Source organism: Micropterus salmoides, unplaced genomic scaffold (assembly GCF_014851395.1).
Source record: "Micropterus salmoides isolate LMB-PRFRI ecotype aquatic unplaced genomic scaffold, ASM1485139v1 Ms_hic_scaffold_2, whole genome shotgun sequence".
NCBI classification, from domain to species: domain Eukaryota; kingdom Metazoa; phylum Chordata; class Actinopteri; order Centrarchiformes; family Centrarchidae; genus Micropterus; species Micropterus salmoides.
In genome coordinates, this window is record NW_024041150.1 from 44,460,887 (window position 1) to 44,477,639 (window position 16,753).

Genomic DNA, 16,753 nt, shown 5'->3' on the forward strand with positions numbered 1-16,753 from the left:
AAGCCATGCAAAGCTGGCCATGTTAGCAGCAAGTTATATAACAACGGTTATAATAAAATGCGCAATGTACTATTTAGTTTAGAAATGTTCACATGTTTGACTTTTCAAAAGCCAGGCCTTGAGACTTTCTGAGACGGTATGGTAGGTTTTGCAGTTTCTTATTCCAGTTGTTGGGTTGTTCCACAATTGAAAAGCTCTTACAGAAAAGCAGGATTGGCTGAAGGAGCTGGACCTGAAAGGGATCACACTCTCCCCTCTCAGAGCAGATCTGCTGGTTGGATTTTTCTGCTTAATAAAAGTACCAATGGGTGGAACAGCAGACAGATGTCAGTTTATTTTATTAGATTTTCCCAGTTAGATATTGTAGAGGTGGTAAGTATTGGGGTTTTTGGTCTAACACTTTGTGAGCCTGCCAATAAATGTGCAACTCTTTCAAAATAAAACTAGCTAATGTTGTGAAATGGCACAATTTGGTTAGGTTTAGAAAAGAAATCATGGTTTGGCTTAAAATGACAACGTTACTTATGTGCCTTATGTTATGTAAGCGAAGTAATGTTACTTGTGCCTTATGTTATGTAAGCGAAGTAATGTTACTTGTGCCTTATGTTATGTAAGCTAAGTAATGTTACTTGTGCCTTATGTTATGTAAGCTAAGTAATGTTACTTGTGCCTTATGTTATGTAAGCTAAGTAATGTTACTTGTGCCTTATGTTATGTAAGCTAAGTAATGTTACTTGTGCCTTATGTTATGTAAGCGAAGTAATGTTACTTGTGCCTTATGTTATGTAAGCGAAGTAATGTTACTTGTGCCTTATGTTATGTAAGCTAAGTAATGTTACTTGCGTAACTTACCCGACCTACATAACGTAAATAAAAACATTAAATGTTTACTTTGTGTTTCACATGGGAAAACAAACATCTCCTGGGTGAAAGTCTGGTTTCTGGTCCACCCCTCCGCCCAAACCACCTCCTTACTCTGACTTTTAGCGTTCATAAACGACGCTACAGGGCTTCCACCAGTGCATCTATACGACATGGGAGTGAGAACGGGTTGTTTAGAGCATTGGTTCTCAAAGTGGGGTCCGGGGACCACCAGGGGTCCTTGAGGGGGTTCCAGGGGTTCCCCAGCAAAAAGGGGAATACTTGATTTTCATTATAATTCTATTCATAAGTAGCACAGTGACAGATTGTATGACTATTTTGGTCACGGGTTTCATATACTTTTGTAATAAAACATCTAAAAGCAAACATCCTATCAGATGGGGGACACTGGGACAAACATCCTATCAAATGGGGGACACTGGGACAAACATCCTATCAGATGGGGGACACTGGGACAAACTCTTATCAGATGGGGGACCCTGGGACAAACTCTTATCAGATGGGGGACCCTGGGACAAACATCCTATCAGATGGGGGACACTGGGACAAACTCTTATCAGATGGGGGACCCTGGGACAAAATCTTATCAGATGGGGGACCCTGGGACAAACTCTTATCAGATGGGGGACCGTGGGACAAAATCTTATCAGATGGGGGACCCTGGGACAAACATCCTATCAGATGGGGGACCCTGGGACAAACATCCTATCAGATGGGGGACCCTGGGACAAAATCTTATCAGATGGGGGACCCTGGGACAAACATCCTATCAGATGGGGGACCCTGGGACAAAATCTTATCAGATGGGGGACCCTGGGACAAAATCTTATCAGATGGGGGACCCTGGGACAAACATCCTATCAGATGGGGGACCCTGGGACAAAATCTTATCAGATGGGGGACCCTGGGACAAACTCTTATCAGATGGGGGACCGTGGGACAAAATCTTATCAGATGGGGGACCCTGGGACAAACATCCTATCAGATGGGGGACCCTGGGACAAAATCTTATCAGATGGGGGACCCTGGGACAAACTCTTATCAGATGGGGGACCCTGGGACAAAATCTTATCAGATGGGGGACCCAGGGACAAACTCTTATCAGATGGGGGTCCGTGGTCTAATTTGTGTTAGTTTAGGGGTCCCTGATATGAAAAAGTTTGAGAACCACTGGTTCAGAGATACAGTTGGTGGTTCTCACAGGATAGAAACAGTACAAACACATGATCTTATAGACCATGATGCATTGCTGCAGATTAAACTACCCAACAGGATCTCAAGGATTTAGAAACATCTACGGCAGTAAAATACAACATTAATGCAGCAGAAGATTAATCCAGAAACATCAGATATAATAGAGAAACAGTGACAGGAACATTTAAGAGTGCTTTTACTTTGATACTTTAAGTACATTTTGCTCATAATACATACATACTTTTACTTTCACAATGTGGTATTAGTACTTTTACTTAAGTAAAGTATTATGATTACTGCACCAGTATTGGTTGTATTCCATAATGCTGCAATGTGCAGTAGTGTCCAGCAGAGGGGGGCCGCAGGTCTGTCTGTCTCTGCTCGACACACTGAACCCTCACACACTTTCTATTAATATCACAGAGCTATGAATTGTGGGTAATTCATTGAAACTTGCAGGAGCCATGGAAACATGTTTTATGTCCCGCAGCTTCCATCTTCTTTTTAATGCACATTTAATTTGTCTTCTTCTCTGCACCATCGTCATCCTCTGACCCTGCATCAGTGGTGGAAAGTATTCAAGTACTGTATGAAAGTACACTTTTGAGGTACTTAACTTGAATATTTGCATTTTCTGATACTTCATATTTTTCCACTATACCTCAGAGAAATCTTGTACTTTTACTTCACTACATTTAATTGATAACTTAAGTTAGTTTGCAGATTCAGATTATCAATAAATAATAAATTATTAAATATTATTATAGATTAAAGTAGTAACTTTACAAATGAAAATTGTTTTCACACAAAACGAAAATGAAGAGTTTATAAAATATGGTGTTTTGTTACCATTAATTAAACTTCCCAACAAGTACAGCTGAAACTCTTAGTTGATTAATCAATTAGTCATTTGACAGAAAATTTATTGTCCATTATTTTAACAGTTAAAGTTATTTTTCCTGTAAAAACATTTCATGGTTCCAGCTGGTTTTCCTTTAAATCATCTTACTAATATTTCACTTATTGATAGTTTTCTGGTACACAATATAAATCCTCCACACCAGACTCCACTACTGCAAATTATTATTTTAAATAAGTTTAATGTTTGTTAATATGGTTGAGTGAAGGTGTCACTTTGGGCTCCGGGTAACCGGGACGGCATTTCCGACCATTTTTACAAACCAATCAATCCATCAATTAATGATGAAAAATAATCTGCAGAATTATCCAGAAAGAATGTAATAATTGAAAACTGCTTAACAGCCTGAACAAAGTCATACAACAGCGCCCCCCGGCGGCCACACGTAACACTAAACCACAGGAGGAAATCCTTCCTGAGGGAGACACGAGGAGGTCAAAGGTCGATCAGCGTTCAGCAACAATCATCACGAGGACACAAACTGAAACCTACTTTGTAGTTTGTTTTTGCTACGTTTTAAACAAATACTGCTCTCCTTTTTTACCGTGTGTGTGTGTATTTTGTGTTTCCTGACTTCCAGGTGTTTCCTGACCCCACCCTCTCTCTGGGTTAATACGCACACACAGCCAGAAACTCGTGATGTTTGACGGTGACTAAACACACAGACAGAAACTGAGGCGATGAAAACTTATTTACCTAACAGACAGATTGTTGTTCTGGCTGTATGAAAATTATTATTGCCAGTTAATTAGGACGATAAAATTAATGCAGTTTAATCTTGCAATAAATCCTCCTTCGTGATGTTTAAAATATTCAGCTTGTTTTGTAGTTTGTGCTGCTGTTATACTTGTTTGCATTATACAGAGAGATTTTTCTGCCTCTCCTCGTTTAATATGAACATTTTTACAGCCCTGTGTTTGTTTACATTCTGTCAGACCGGTATCATTAAAAATAGCTGAATTAGCTGTTAGCTGCTCCTGTTTGCAGTGTGAATGTGCAGATAACTGTCGCTGGATTACTCTGATGCTGAAGTAATGTTTAAAACACACAATAATTCTTAGGCAGTTCTGTAAAGGAGAGTCATTTCAGTATGATTTCTTAGAGGATTTACAGACGTGTATTCATGACGGGCGTAAAAATAATAATATTGTGTGTAAGTTAAAGTCACCCTGAGTCTAAAAAATGTGTTTATCATGTTTGAGTGTTCACATTTGGCTGAGATATGACGTCTACGTCGCCAACAGAACGCATTTTTGTGGATGTAACTATTTTGATGGAATTGTTGAGTTAATTTTGCATAAAAATGTAAAAGAAAAAAGAAAATAAATAAAGACTATTAAAATACTGTCTCTACAGCGAAAAGGAAGAAAGGTAAAGCTCAGCCTCTTACTGAGATTTAGTTCTGCATCACAGCTGATTACTCATCGGTCTCATGTGAAACAGCCAGACTGCTCCTTTAACATCCTGTGGGCGCGTGTCTCCGGTTCCAGTGCAACGTCATTCCGGGTGGCGCATGGCGACAAAGATCGTCTGTGCAGAGAGGGATGTCGTCACCCGCCACTTTCTAATGCTCAATAATTCACATGTGGATACTAATACATTATCTGATAGTAAGTCAGAGTTATTCAATGAGATATCTGCAGGGCTCTGTGGGCCACCGGGAGAAGAAAGAGACACAAATTCTCAGATAAATTAAAAAGTAATTCCAGTAGTCTAAGTAGAAATTATGAGATAATCTGTCAGAATTAGGTTTAAAATCAAAAATTATGAAACAGTAAGTCAAAAAAACTTCACTGTTTTTACATCAACATGATAAAAATGTAGTAAGTTAAGACCAAAATGTGATTTACTTTACAGTAACAAACAAACAAATCAATCAATCAATGATTAATAATGACTAATATGAGCCCCGCTTCAACAGCTACAGCAGTGAAGTCCTGCTTTCACATGAATATATGAAGAATAATAAAGAATATATTTATAGTTTAACACTCACAGAGGACATTTTACTGCTTTGAATACTTTATATTTGACTCGTATTCCTACTGTGAGGTTTTAGTTCTAGCCTACTTGTCTAAAGCGGGAGTGAGACGTCTGTCTGTGACCCCCCGGAGGAGGGGGAGGAGGAGCGGCTGGGGCCCGGGGGGCCGCCGGCTGACTGGCTGGCTCTCTGCTCGGATCCTGCGCTCCTCCGTCACGGGGACGCGCCCGCACTAACGCGCACACACCCGCCGCGCGGCCAGGCCACCGGCCAGCCTCTCTGCTTCTCTCTCCCCCTCTCTCTTCTCTCTCCCCGTCCTTTCTTACTCCGTTTTCCGTTAAAACCTTCGGTTCACGCTCGGTTTACCGTCGACCCCCCTCCCGGCCCTCCGGAGCAGCAGCAGGAGAACCGGACACCGGGCGGACAAACAGCCGGATTACCGAGTTTCCGCCGTGATTCTCCGCCCCGCAGCCCGCAGCGGGCCGCAACTTCCCCTCGGTCTGTTTCACTTTTTTTTTTTTTTTCACTTTTTCCCACCGACGGGAACGTTAACCAGACGGTGACGTCAGCCCCGTGATAAGTGGCGGAGCAGCTGCCGCCGCCGTTACACCGGAGGAGACGACGTTAGTGAGTGTTTTAACTTTTCCTCACCGTGTGTGTGCGCGTGAGAGAGAGACGCAGCAGCGCCCCCACCCAACTTTCTGACTCTCAGCCCGTCTGTGTGTCCCGGTACCGACAGGCCCGGACCAGGACCAGGACCAGGACCAGGACCAGGACGGCTGTTTCACGGGCTGAACTCTCTGCACCGCCGTCCGCCTGTCTGTCTGTCTGTCTGTTTGTTTGTTTGTTTGGTTTTCTGAACGGAGAGATGGGCACCGTGTAAACGGAACAGCGCGTGGCTTCCACGAGACTCACGGTTTCCTCTGGTCCGGTAGAGGTGAGTCATCCCGCGGTAATATAATGTGAAACAATGTAGCCTGATGTGCCGGAATATAATAATGTGAAGCAGGAGTGTCATCAGTGTGTCACGACTGAACCTTGATGCTGTTTAATCAGTTTTAATTTAATGTACTCAAGTACAGTGCTTTGATTCAGCCCACTGAAACAATCTGCTGCACTTTAATCCTCTTTTAATGAATCTTTTAATGCTATTAAATAATAAGTGAGTGAGTTTAATTAATTTTCATCACAAGAAAAGTTGTTAGGAACTTTTGCAGCGGAGACCTACTAATTTAATATAAAAATACTAACGTTAAAATGCACAAAAATAAATAAATATAAATGATAAGGTTAAAACAAAATTTGCCTTGAAGTGCCAACGGCAACACGTTCAGATACACTAAATATGATAAATAATTACAATAAATATAATGAGTTAAAGACAAAATGCACCTTACAGGTTTAATATTCTGCAGTGGAACAGCAGTGTGCTGGAAAACAGGTGGATTTTAGTTCATTATTGAGGGTTTTGTACAACTTGAAATTCATAAAGTTTCTCCCTAAAAACATAGAAATACAACAAACAGATGTTCTCTCTTTCCTCCACCTCTTCATGCCGACAAGTTTGGTTTTATTTGTCCCTGTTTTGTTTTCTGCCGCTGATTATTACAGTAAATGTGTTTATTTCCTCTCTTGGAGGCACGATGACGCATTTTTAATAAGATGATCAGTTAACGTCGCTCGGACTTCATCACTTCACACAGACAAACCGCCTCAGACCTATAGACTGTTGACTTTGTGCATTTCAGCAACAAGGAAGTGCTCCGTTATTTTGACTTCCTGTCTGCACAGGAAGTGGGAATGTGTTTGACATCAGCTGGTGATCAGCTTTACCTGCATCTCATCAAGTCATCTGATCGGTTTTATAATCTAATGCACAGCTGAAGGACGACGGAGCTCAAGGCGAGTCGAGCTGGTACTGATAATGGAAAGACGCCATCAGACTGGTTGGTCTGCCGAATCAGCTGTTAGCAGCTCCTGTTAGCGGAGCATCTGTGGATGCACAGACAACTGTCTCTGGATTACTGTGATGATGAAGACAATTTATGGACGTTTCTTCTGGATGGACAGCAGAGATAACGATATCCGCTGGTCACTGAATGAATCAGCAGGTGTTCAGATGTTTTAGTTCTGAACAAATGTTATATTTTTAAACATTGTAAGAAGTGTTTGCTCAAGTGGCGCCATATTGTAACACTTTTCTCTCAGACGTTGAAACCAGCTGCTCTCCTCAAAAATTGCATCTTAAGCAGCGATTTAAACGCTTGTAGGGTCTGCGCAGCTTTAATATGCATGGGGAGGCTGTCGCCCTTATTTTTTTAGCTTTGATCTCGGGACATCCAAGCGCTGCTGATTTGTTGACCTCAGTGTTCTGACTGGAGAATGGTGGCGTAAGAGATCAGCCAGATAAGGTGGCACCAGATCATTTAAGGCCTTAAAAACAAGCAATAAAATCTTAAAGTCTATCCTATAACGGACAGGTAGCCAGTGGAGGGAGGCCAAGACGGGCGTTGTGTGTTCACGCTGTTTTGTTTTTGCTCTGTGACAAAAACACAGACAGCAGCCAAAAAACAAGTTCACGGCTGGTTAAATGTCCACAGAGCAGCGGATACGATTCACCTGTATCCTGATTGACAGGTCGCAGTGGTAGCGTAAAGTAGCCCTGCCGTGAAGCATCCCCTGCTGATTGACTAAATGAACGACGAGTTAAATTACAGACGGCTTCACCTGTAATGTTCATCCTCTCTGAGAGCGGCTTTATGGACAGTTGATGCCACTTTTATTAAATTTACAGTTCAGCGTATCAACATTATCATCGTCTAAAGACACAACACGGCCAAAAGTATGTGCACACAGAAAGTCATCTCATTCCTAAACCCTTAACGTCAGTCTTTGGTTTGTTTACATCGTTGTGTTGGAACATGAAGAGCACAAACAACATGAACTGTTGACACACTGAAATATAATTGTTTCTCTGGAACTGAAGGGACAAACCGGGGAAGACGGACCCGGACCAGAAGAACCAGGGTGTCCACATACTTTTGGTTATATCGTGTTTGGCAGATCTGATAACTGAGAAAATCTTTTACAGACAACGTCAACAGAGAGACTCTCCTCGACACACTGTTCATGTCTGTCTGCTGCTAAAGTTAGCCGTGTGGCTAAAGCAGCTCTCAGCAGGAATCTCAGCTATCCGTGTGTGTGTGTGTGTGTGTGTGTGTGTTGTGTATTTTTAGCTGCATGTAGTTTGGATTCTGCTCTGATGTTATTAGGCAACGCCACAAAACTGATAGCACGAGGGAACAAATCATCTCCTTCACTATGACAGTGAAGCGCGAGCTTCCAACACCTCCTCCAGGCAGGGCCCCGGCATTTTTCTCTTGGTCACACAGGTGAGCCTGACATTTCACAGGACAGTTGTTTGTCTGCCACATCTCTATCTGTGTGGGTTTTCCCCAAAACTCACTTGTGAAAGAAGGTGACAGCCAATCAAAGGCAGAGAACGGGGGCTGGAGTTATACTCCTGCAGTGGCTCGACACCGATACCTGTGGCGTTCCCTCGCTTCTTCTAAAGACCTTTGAAAAAGTCATCCATGCTTTTATTAATGCTCGGTCTACATCAGAAATCTTTAAATCACCTCCAGTTAGTCCAAAACGCAGCTGCACACAACGCCCGTCTTGGCCTCCCTCCACTGGCTACCTGTCCGTTATAGGATAGACTTTAAGATTTTATTGCTTGTTTTTAAGGCCTTAAATGATCTGGTGCCACCTTATCTGGCTGATCTCTTACGCCACCATTCTCCAGTCAGAACACTGAGGTCAACAAATCAGCAGCTCTTGGATGTCCCGAGATCAAAGCTAAAAAAATAAGGGCGACAGAGCGTTTGCAGTGGGCGCCCCCATCCCATGGAACAGCCTCCCCATGCATATTAAAGCTGCGCAGACCCTACAAGTGTTTAAATCGCTGCTTAAGACGCAATTTTTTGCAGAAGGTTTTAACCTTCGTTAAACCAGGTTTCTGATGTTTTAATGTTGTTGTTATGTGTTTGACATCGACCCTGTTCAGCACTTTGGTCATCGGGGTCACACAGAGCTGTGAAGAAGGTAGTAGAAGCACAGATACGACAAATTAATAACAAGTCATTAACGTGGGGCAGGCTGCACGCTCCGCTGCTGAAACGCTTCCAGTGGACTTTGACGCCGGGCTATGGACGCATAAAAATTGTGGTGCAGCCGGAGTCAGCTTTTAGCACAGCGCTGCCACTGTCTATTACTGCACTCCCTGGAGAAATATTGTCTCATTTTTTGTAAAAAGCAATCTCAGAAAGAAGCAGACAGTTTTGCAGTTGAATTTTGCGTTTGAAGGTTGAATTCAGGCTTTCAGACTGACGTGAAAAAAAGTAAAGACAGAAGCTAAAGCCTACCGATCAGTAAAAGTGAGCCACCGTATTCTTACTGACTATTGAGAAAGAGGACGACGATATTAAGGATCAACACGGTTCCTGTGCAGCTGGGTAACTTAGGTCTCTATTCACGATTACAATCAATGAAAGGCAGAACAGTAGGGCTTCATTATGTTACATTCAGTAGGAACTAACTAACATCACATTAGGAGCAACCGACAGCCGACATTTTCCTGGATTTATTTCAGGTTTTGGAAAGAGAACTTCTTCTTTCAAGCTCTCTGGGTCGCTGCTGTAACTATTACGAGTGCCCCAGGAACAACGTTTGGCCATGTCTTAGAAAAATACACCAAAAAAAAAAAAAAAGCTAGAAAACAACTCTTTTTGCATTAGAGTCAACGGAGCGCAGCCATGAACGTGTCGGACCACAGCGAGCCCTATACTGCGCTGTGATTGGCCAGCTGAGTATTCTTCTTAGTGAAGGGTTTCTCTGTTCCACTGTGTTGACTTCTGCCTTCGGGCCGGCTGATTTTCTGTTCAGCCCTCTCTCTTCTACACTTTCTAAATGTTATCCAACGAGTGGATCAAATTCTTATGGTTAAACGGGTCACGTCGCGGCGGGCCGTGACGCTCAAAAGAAAGAATCCTCCGGTTTACAGCCGCTTGTTTGGCCACTAGTAAAACTGGCTTCAAAGCCTGGAGTGCTTCCTGAGAGTTTGGAGGAAATGCGATGCCACCAAGCTGACCAATCACAGCTCTTGCGGCCTGTGTCTCTGCGACGTGTAGGCAAGTTACGTTGTTCGGGAGGTGCGCGTGATTTACCTTTAGGTGTTCATGTGTGTTTGGGAAATGAGGTGAGAGATTAGAATATACTGTTAAATATTTAGGTTCTCCTACATTTTGTGGCGTCTACACCTAAAAGAAAACCAGAGAAGCAGAAGGTTATCTGGAGCCGTGTCCAGGTGTCGCATGATGAACATCTGGCAGAAAGTCTCCCAGCAGTTTCACTTGTTACACTTCACTTGTTTGTTTTTGTATCTTGAGTGGAGGGTCTGGAGCTGCTGACAGGCTGATGTGTGTTGTTGAAGCCGTCTGAGTGAACGTTGTGTCTTTTCTTTTTGGGTGATGTAGAAATAAAATAGTCTTGACCTTCACTCTCACTGCCACAAAGCTATTGTTCCCTCTTCTCTGTTTGTAAGAGACCGACCTCACCAGAACAACGTTGTGTGCAGCACGTTATTACGAACCATAATAACATTTGTTGTGGCAGCGAGTAATGGTTGCAAAGGAAGAATCAGATGATGTATTGTAAAGAGAAATGAGAAAGATGCAAAAATCGCAGTTTGCAGACGCTGTTCTGCTGAATTGTCTCTTAGCACATCCACTCCGTCTGTGGCTGACTTCTTAGAAAAGAAAACAAACAGTCTGACCTGCTTTGAGTGTTTCTGTCACTCATCTGTGAGAAGACCATTAAGCTAGCTGCACCTACATTTGGAGTGCACGCACATTCAAGCCATTATGGTAAATCCACTGAAACAGACCAGTGCGAGCCGACAGGGACGGACGGGCTGGATGAATTTAGCGCGAGGAGGACACACGTGACAACGTCCGGTTTTCAAAATAAGGTGTCTGTTCAGGATGGAAATAAAACCCATCGTTTATTTTCACAAAGTATGAAACATATTACATGTGTACATTAAAAGTAAATGGACACATGTTCAGAACATTTTCACTTTTTAATTCATGCAATGGTTAAAAAAAATGTGGCAAAAATGTGAATGTACTTTAAATTTTGTCATTATATTCCAAGAATTTTCATTTCGGTGCGTCCCTACTCCAAACTACCCAAACAACGTTAACCACGTGTTTAATGTCATGTGACGTAGGTCAGGTAGTTAAGGTCACCTGTCGGAGAAATACAACAAACAACCTATTTTATCGTTTAGGTTGGAGGACGGGTCGGTTTGTAGGCTCGTTGACCTGTGCTGGAAAACATCTGGGAAATGACAGCAAAACATTCTAGCAAGTGGAGTCAAGTTTTCACATTTTTCTTGTCTGGGTTTTGATAATAATTGTGTTGTATTATAAATATATAATTAAAACAAACCTCTTTCTGCAGTTTATCATAATCATTCAGTTGACAAACACAATACTTACAGATATATATATATATATATATATATATAATCTGTGAGACCGTCTAATATCAGCCGATGATATTAGATCAGAGATATTAGATTGCAGCCGTGTTTGTTGATTTCTCAGTCAGACTGTAGTTGTGTTGTTTGGCGGTCGATTGAGGTTAGAAATGCAAATATTTCCCTCTGCACTTGAAGGCAGCACATTGTCAATGCTGTGTGAACAAGAGGCAGAGACGTTCACGTCAAGCGGTGTCGAGAGTCAGAGCGAAGAATGTTCTTTACAAACGGGGCGTCGGGTCGAGCTGATGACTATCTTTAGCTGTGTGTGTGTGTGTGTGTGTGTGTGTAAGTGGTAATTATCACATTCCTCCACAGAGGCCTACACATGGGAACCAAGTCTTTCTATGTCTTCACATCAGAGAGCGATCACATGCGTTCACATGTGATCAGTAACCAATCAATAATCAATAAGAACGGATGTGCAGACAGGAGGAGGAAATAACTCTGAAGGTGTTTTATCAAACATTAATTTGATCATCTCAAATGTGATTTTGAAGATATTTTTAAAAAAAGCTTCAAATGATTCAGTGTTATTCATCTGTGGATTTTTTGTAAAATTTAGTAATCAATAATCTGAAAATCCATGACGCCAGAGGCTAACTTATTGATTAGCTTTTTTTCTGAATTTCAATCAATGAATTCTATGAAGTGTATGAGCGAGGAGCAGGCGGACAGATAAACAACCAGCTGAAAGTCACTTTAAATCTATTGAATTTAGCTGCTTTTCGTTACGATGTCACGGTTCGGATTGATGGTGGTTTTTTTTTTTTTACAGCAGTGTCTGCCGTGTTATTTTACTTCATGACGGCGTGAAGGATTCTGTGGTTCCTTGTCAAATGCTGAAGCTGAACAGAAGCGCAATTACTCTGGGCGAGCTGCACAGGTGTATTATATTATATTATTGGGTGCATTTTGCAGAGAAACAGAGAGATCACGTTACATTATCACTCTACAAGCACGGACCTGGTAAAGCGGTCAGTGAACACACCAGTGCAGATGTGAGAGAGCTGAAGGGAAAAGGAGCAGATAAGGCGGGGAATAGAAATCTACCCAGCTAACACTGTGGGGAAACACAGGATTCATATTCGATTTGTCTGTACCAAAGTCGTGTTGCTGTATCTTTTCTCATCTCACAAAGAGATTTGAGGGAAAAGTCTGGTGAATGTTTGCATTGTTTTGTGTCGGCAAACCGGTCCAGTTTCCATATTCAGGCTGCAAGTGTTCTCTGGCTCTCTCCGAGGGATGTGAGGAGACAGTGCAGCTGGTTTTAGCTGCAAGATTAAAAAGCCCTGAACCACAACGACGAATGGAATTTCTCCTCTGAAGCTGGAAAAACGTCTCTGACTAACAGCCTGAAGTGGGCCGGCACTCACCGGCACGCAGCACAGTTTTACGATGGTGGACTTATTCTTCTCACAAGCTGCTGCCGGTACTGTGTGAAATGTGAATGATGGGAGTTCTGCCACCAATTGTTTTCCTCTTCAGGCGCTGCTAACGTCCTGTTTAAACAGCTGGTTAGTTTGTTTAACAGCACAGCTAGCCGGGGCCTGTTGAACCAGACACACTGAAGAGCTGTGTGTGTGTGTGGGGATGCCTGTGCTGTGATGTCAGCGTTTCTGCCCGGTCTGTGGCATGTAGGCTGCTTGTTCACCTAGACACACACAATAAGATTAGTGTACAATCCAGTATCTACGTCCACCATCTTGTCTGTGTGTGACTTTAAGCTGTGTTGACAGAGCAAACACTCGCTCTGTGTGTGTTGTTACCTGGTTGTACTTTAACACATTCAGTTCCTGCGGATGGATTAAAAGGCTAAATTAGATTTAAAGTTCTTGCGCAGCAGCTCGTGTGTTTAGACGACATTAGACAATTTTGGCTTCTTTTGTTCAATGAAAAAAAAACAAAAAAAAAACGAGCGTCAACATGTGCTGTTTAAACAAAAAAATGTAAAAACGCTTCTCAACATTTCAGAGACAAAAGCCGCGTTCACGTTGGAGTTCAACACACATCTGTGTTTTATTTACAGTGTTTGTTGCCAGCACATACCTGACATAGCTGAGCCAGCTGATGTTGATGTGTGAAAACAATGCTGCCGTGTTTGAACAGAAACTCAAATTAACTAAACTGAATAAGCAGGAAACAGTGATTTGACTGTGGCGTACATATCCTACCTCTTTGTATTTACATTTTTTATTTGCTAACCTGAGTGGAAACAAAAGTTGCAGTAGAAAAAATAATGGCAGTAATCTGACGTGTTGACGCGATGATGTCATGCCTTTAACACACGGCAACGACAAGCAGTTCAGCCTGTGTGGAAGTGGTTTGGTTACAAAAGATCAGATATTGAACTTGTGTTAAAAGATGAAAGACCACAGCCGGGCAACGAGTCCTTCCCGGACTTGATGTGATATAAACCACCTGCAGGATCACGTCATTTCATTTGTTTATTTCTGCGCGAGCATCCTGGGCGCGTCGCCTCATTCAGGTGAAACAAATCTGAGCTGAGAGACACAGAGAGGGACGTTTAGTATTATCTCTCTCACACACAGGACATCACAAAGGAGGTGTGTGCGAAAACTGGAGCCTGACCGATACTGGAGGTTTGACGTTGATGCTGAATCCTGTGAGAAAATATCAGCAGTTTAACACATTTTTTATAAAGACCCCTTAAAGCATATTTTCTGTTTTTCTGCTTGTCAACAAATCAACACGTTCAGACTCAAACCAACAACATGTTAGTCCGTCTCTCTGTACTGTCGGACTTCCTGTCTGTGGCTCTCAGATCCAAGTCCGTTGGTTCCTACTGAAGATGTAAATCTTTAAAACACCTCACAAATATAAAGTTTAATTTTTTTTATTTAAATGTCCTGAAACAGCTGTTAAATAAAAACAAACGGGACAAAATAGTTCATTTTAATAGTTGCATTTGTTCGGGCGTAGAGACGAAACCAGAAATTTGGAAGTAGATACCAAGATCAAAACAATAAATCTCATGCATTTAAATACAAACATTAAAAAACAACAACAACGGCGGAATGTAGCCTTCAATAGGCTAACAAATAAAAAGGATATGGGTGAAAAGAAAATTACGAGATTTCAGTTATGACAGACCATTAGGCCACAAACGTTACGCCTTGATGACTGATGACAGACTGAACTGTGAGGAAGGCAGCCTGCTGCTTAGAGCTATGTTTACGTTAGCCTTTAGCGTTTAACCATTGCAGATATTAAATGAACACACAGCGACGCCAGCGGCCTTAAACAAAGATGACGAGTGGTTGTCAAATGTTATTTCTCTAATCTCAATCAAGCGGCAACCTCTGGGTCTGAAAAACCATGCAGACGCACTCAAACCTGCGTTCTCTATAAAGGCCAGCAGGCGCAGAGACTGCTGGTTGCAGAAAGAAGTCGGTTTCCATCAGAAATAAGTTAATAATGGCATTCATTACCTTTTTGTAAACACCTTCATGAGTATATGGTCTCAATCCAAAGGCGTCACTTTGTGTTGAAAAGTGGTGGAGACGTTTAAGGGCTCATATTAGGGGTGTGACAACAACACCTAGTCCACTAGACTGAACAACATTGGAGTCACCAGAGCAAGAAAACTAGATACTCCAATGCTATTTAGAAGAAATATTCATTGGTGAAAGAGGCTATTCGATTGTGTGGTCTGGAGGTCCTCCCCTAAAAGATTTTGAGCATTAAACTCTTAATTTCCTGCATTCTGGAGACATTTTCTGCACCAATTTATGGTGAAAATGTCTGTATTTATATAAAGTGAAACAAAATTCACGTGGCTGGTGAAAGCCTAAGTTACTTTTTTTTTTTACAGGCAGGTCTGTTTCTTCTTTCTTTACATTGCATTTCACGCTTTCCTATTGTGCAAGTTTACCTTTCTAAAATAATTGTTATTTGTCATGTAATATTGTTGCAAGCGAATTTTCAGATAGCAAATGCTTTCAAAAAAGTGGTGAGAACGTGTCCTCAGCGTCTACAGCGTAAATGACACTCAGTCGCTAGTTTCAGCACAGTATGATGTTCATTTAGTAAATAATGTATGCTTTAGAGCGGGACTGTCGGGTCGCTACCATGGCGACCTGTCAATCAGGATAGAGGCGACTTGTGTCCGCTGCTCTGTGTAACTCACTGGCCCCGTGGGTTTAAAACGTTCAGTGTTGAGCTCTGTGTTGTTACTTTGTTTTTCGACGAGTCGAGGCAGAGATGTCACTGCAGCTCTTTCACGTGTTGGATCACCGTTACCTACGGTGTCTACAAAAGCAAATACCGTCATGTTTTCGGAGTTTTGCACAAGTATCAGTTCTCGTGACTATTTCCAGCGGCGGATGAATCCACATTTGGTGCTCTAGTGAGTGTTTGGTGCGGCGGTGTGGTGTGTTTGTGTTGTTTGAACAGAGTGAGAAATCTTCTCCAGTAAAACCATCGGCTGATTCTGTCACTTTGATTTCAGAAATCACACTTTCTAGTTAAACTTTTATTCAAATCTGATCAATAAGTTTACTTTAACTGAATAGTTTTTGGATCAAGCAGCTCACATAAAATAAGGTTTGCTAAGTTCAGTGGTCACAGCTGTTATTTTCAGTGTCAATATTAAAGGACTCAGATAGTCAGGGCGTCTCGTATGTTTGAACAAACACCAGCTGATAAGAAATCACTGAGCCAATCAATAACATTGAACCCTCTGTCTCCGTGCCACACTTTAATCAGTCCGCTCTGATTGGTCAGAGAGCGTCTGAGAGACGGTGTTGACGGTGGATCAATAACAGTGTGTGATGAGGTGTTTTCCCAGAAGGCCTGAGGCGGGGGCGTTCGACATGGACTGACAATGATAAAGAGAGAGAGAGAGAGAGAGAGAGACTGGATAAATGGGAGCAGGGAGGAGAAAGAAAGAGAGACAATAAAAGGAGGAAACAGAAACTTCAGGACGGACATAGTGGAAAGACAAGAGGTGACAATGAGACTGCTTCGCTCGCCATGGCAACGAGGAAACACATAACAGGGCAGGAATGTAAAGAGAGACGGAAAGAAAATAAGTGGAAACATGAAAGAAAGAGAGCGAGAGAGGGGAAAGAAGGGAGGGAGGTGCAGCAGGAGGGGTTCAGGAAACAGTAATGAGAGGAAAAGAGAGGGAGAGAGAGAGACAAGTGGTGCTCGA

General features: G+C 42.2%; 1 protein-coding gene across 1 annotated transcript in view; it reads left to right on the forward strand.

The window, feature by feature from the left end:
• Positions 1-5,183: 5,183 nt before the first annotated feature.
• LOC119911588 (kinesin-like protein KIF1C) overlaps positions 5,184-16,753 on the forward strand; it is a 34,141-nt gene continuing 22,571 nt past the window's right edge. Inside the window, 1 exon segment of the mRNA XM_038730498.1 lies at positions 5,184-5,913. The gene's annotated coding sequence lies outside the window, so the exon portion shown is untranslated.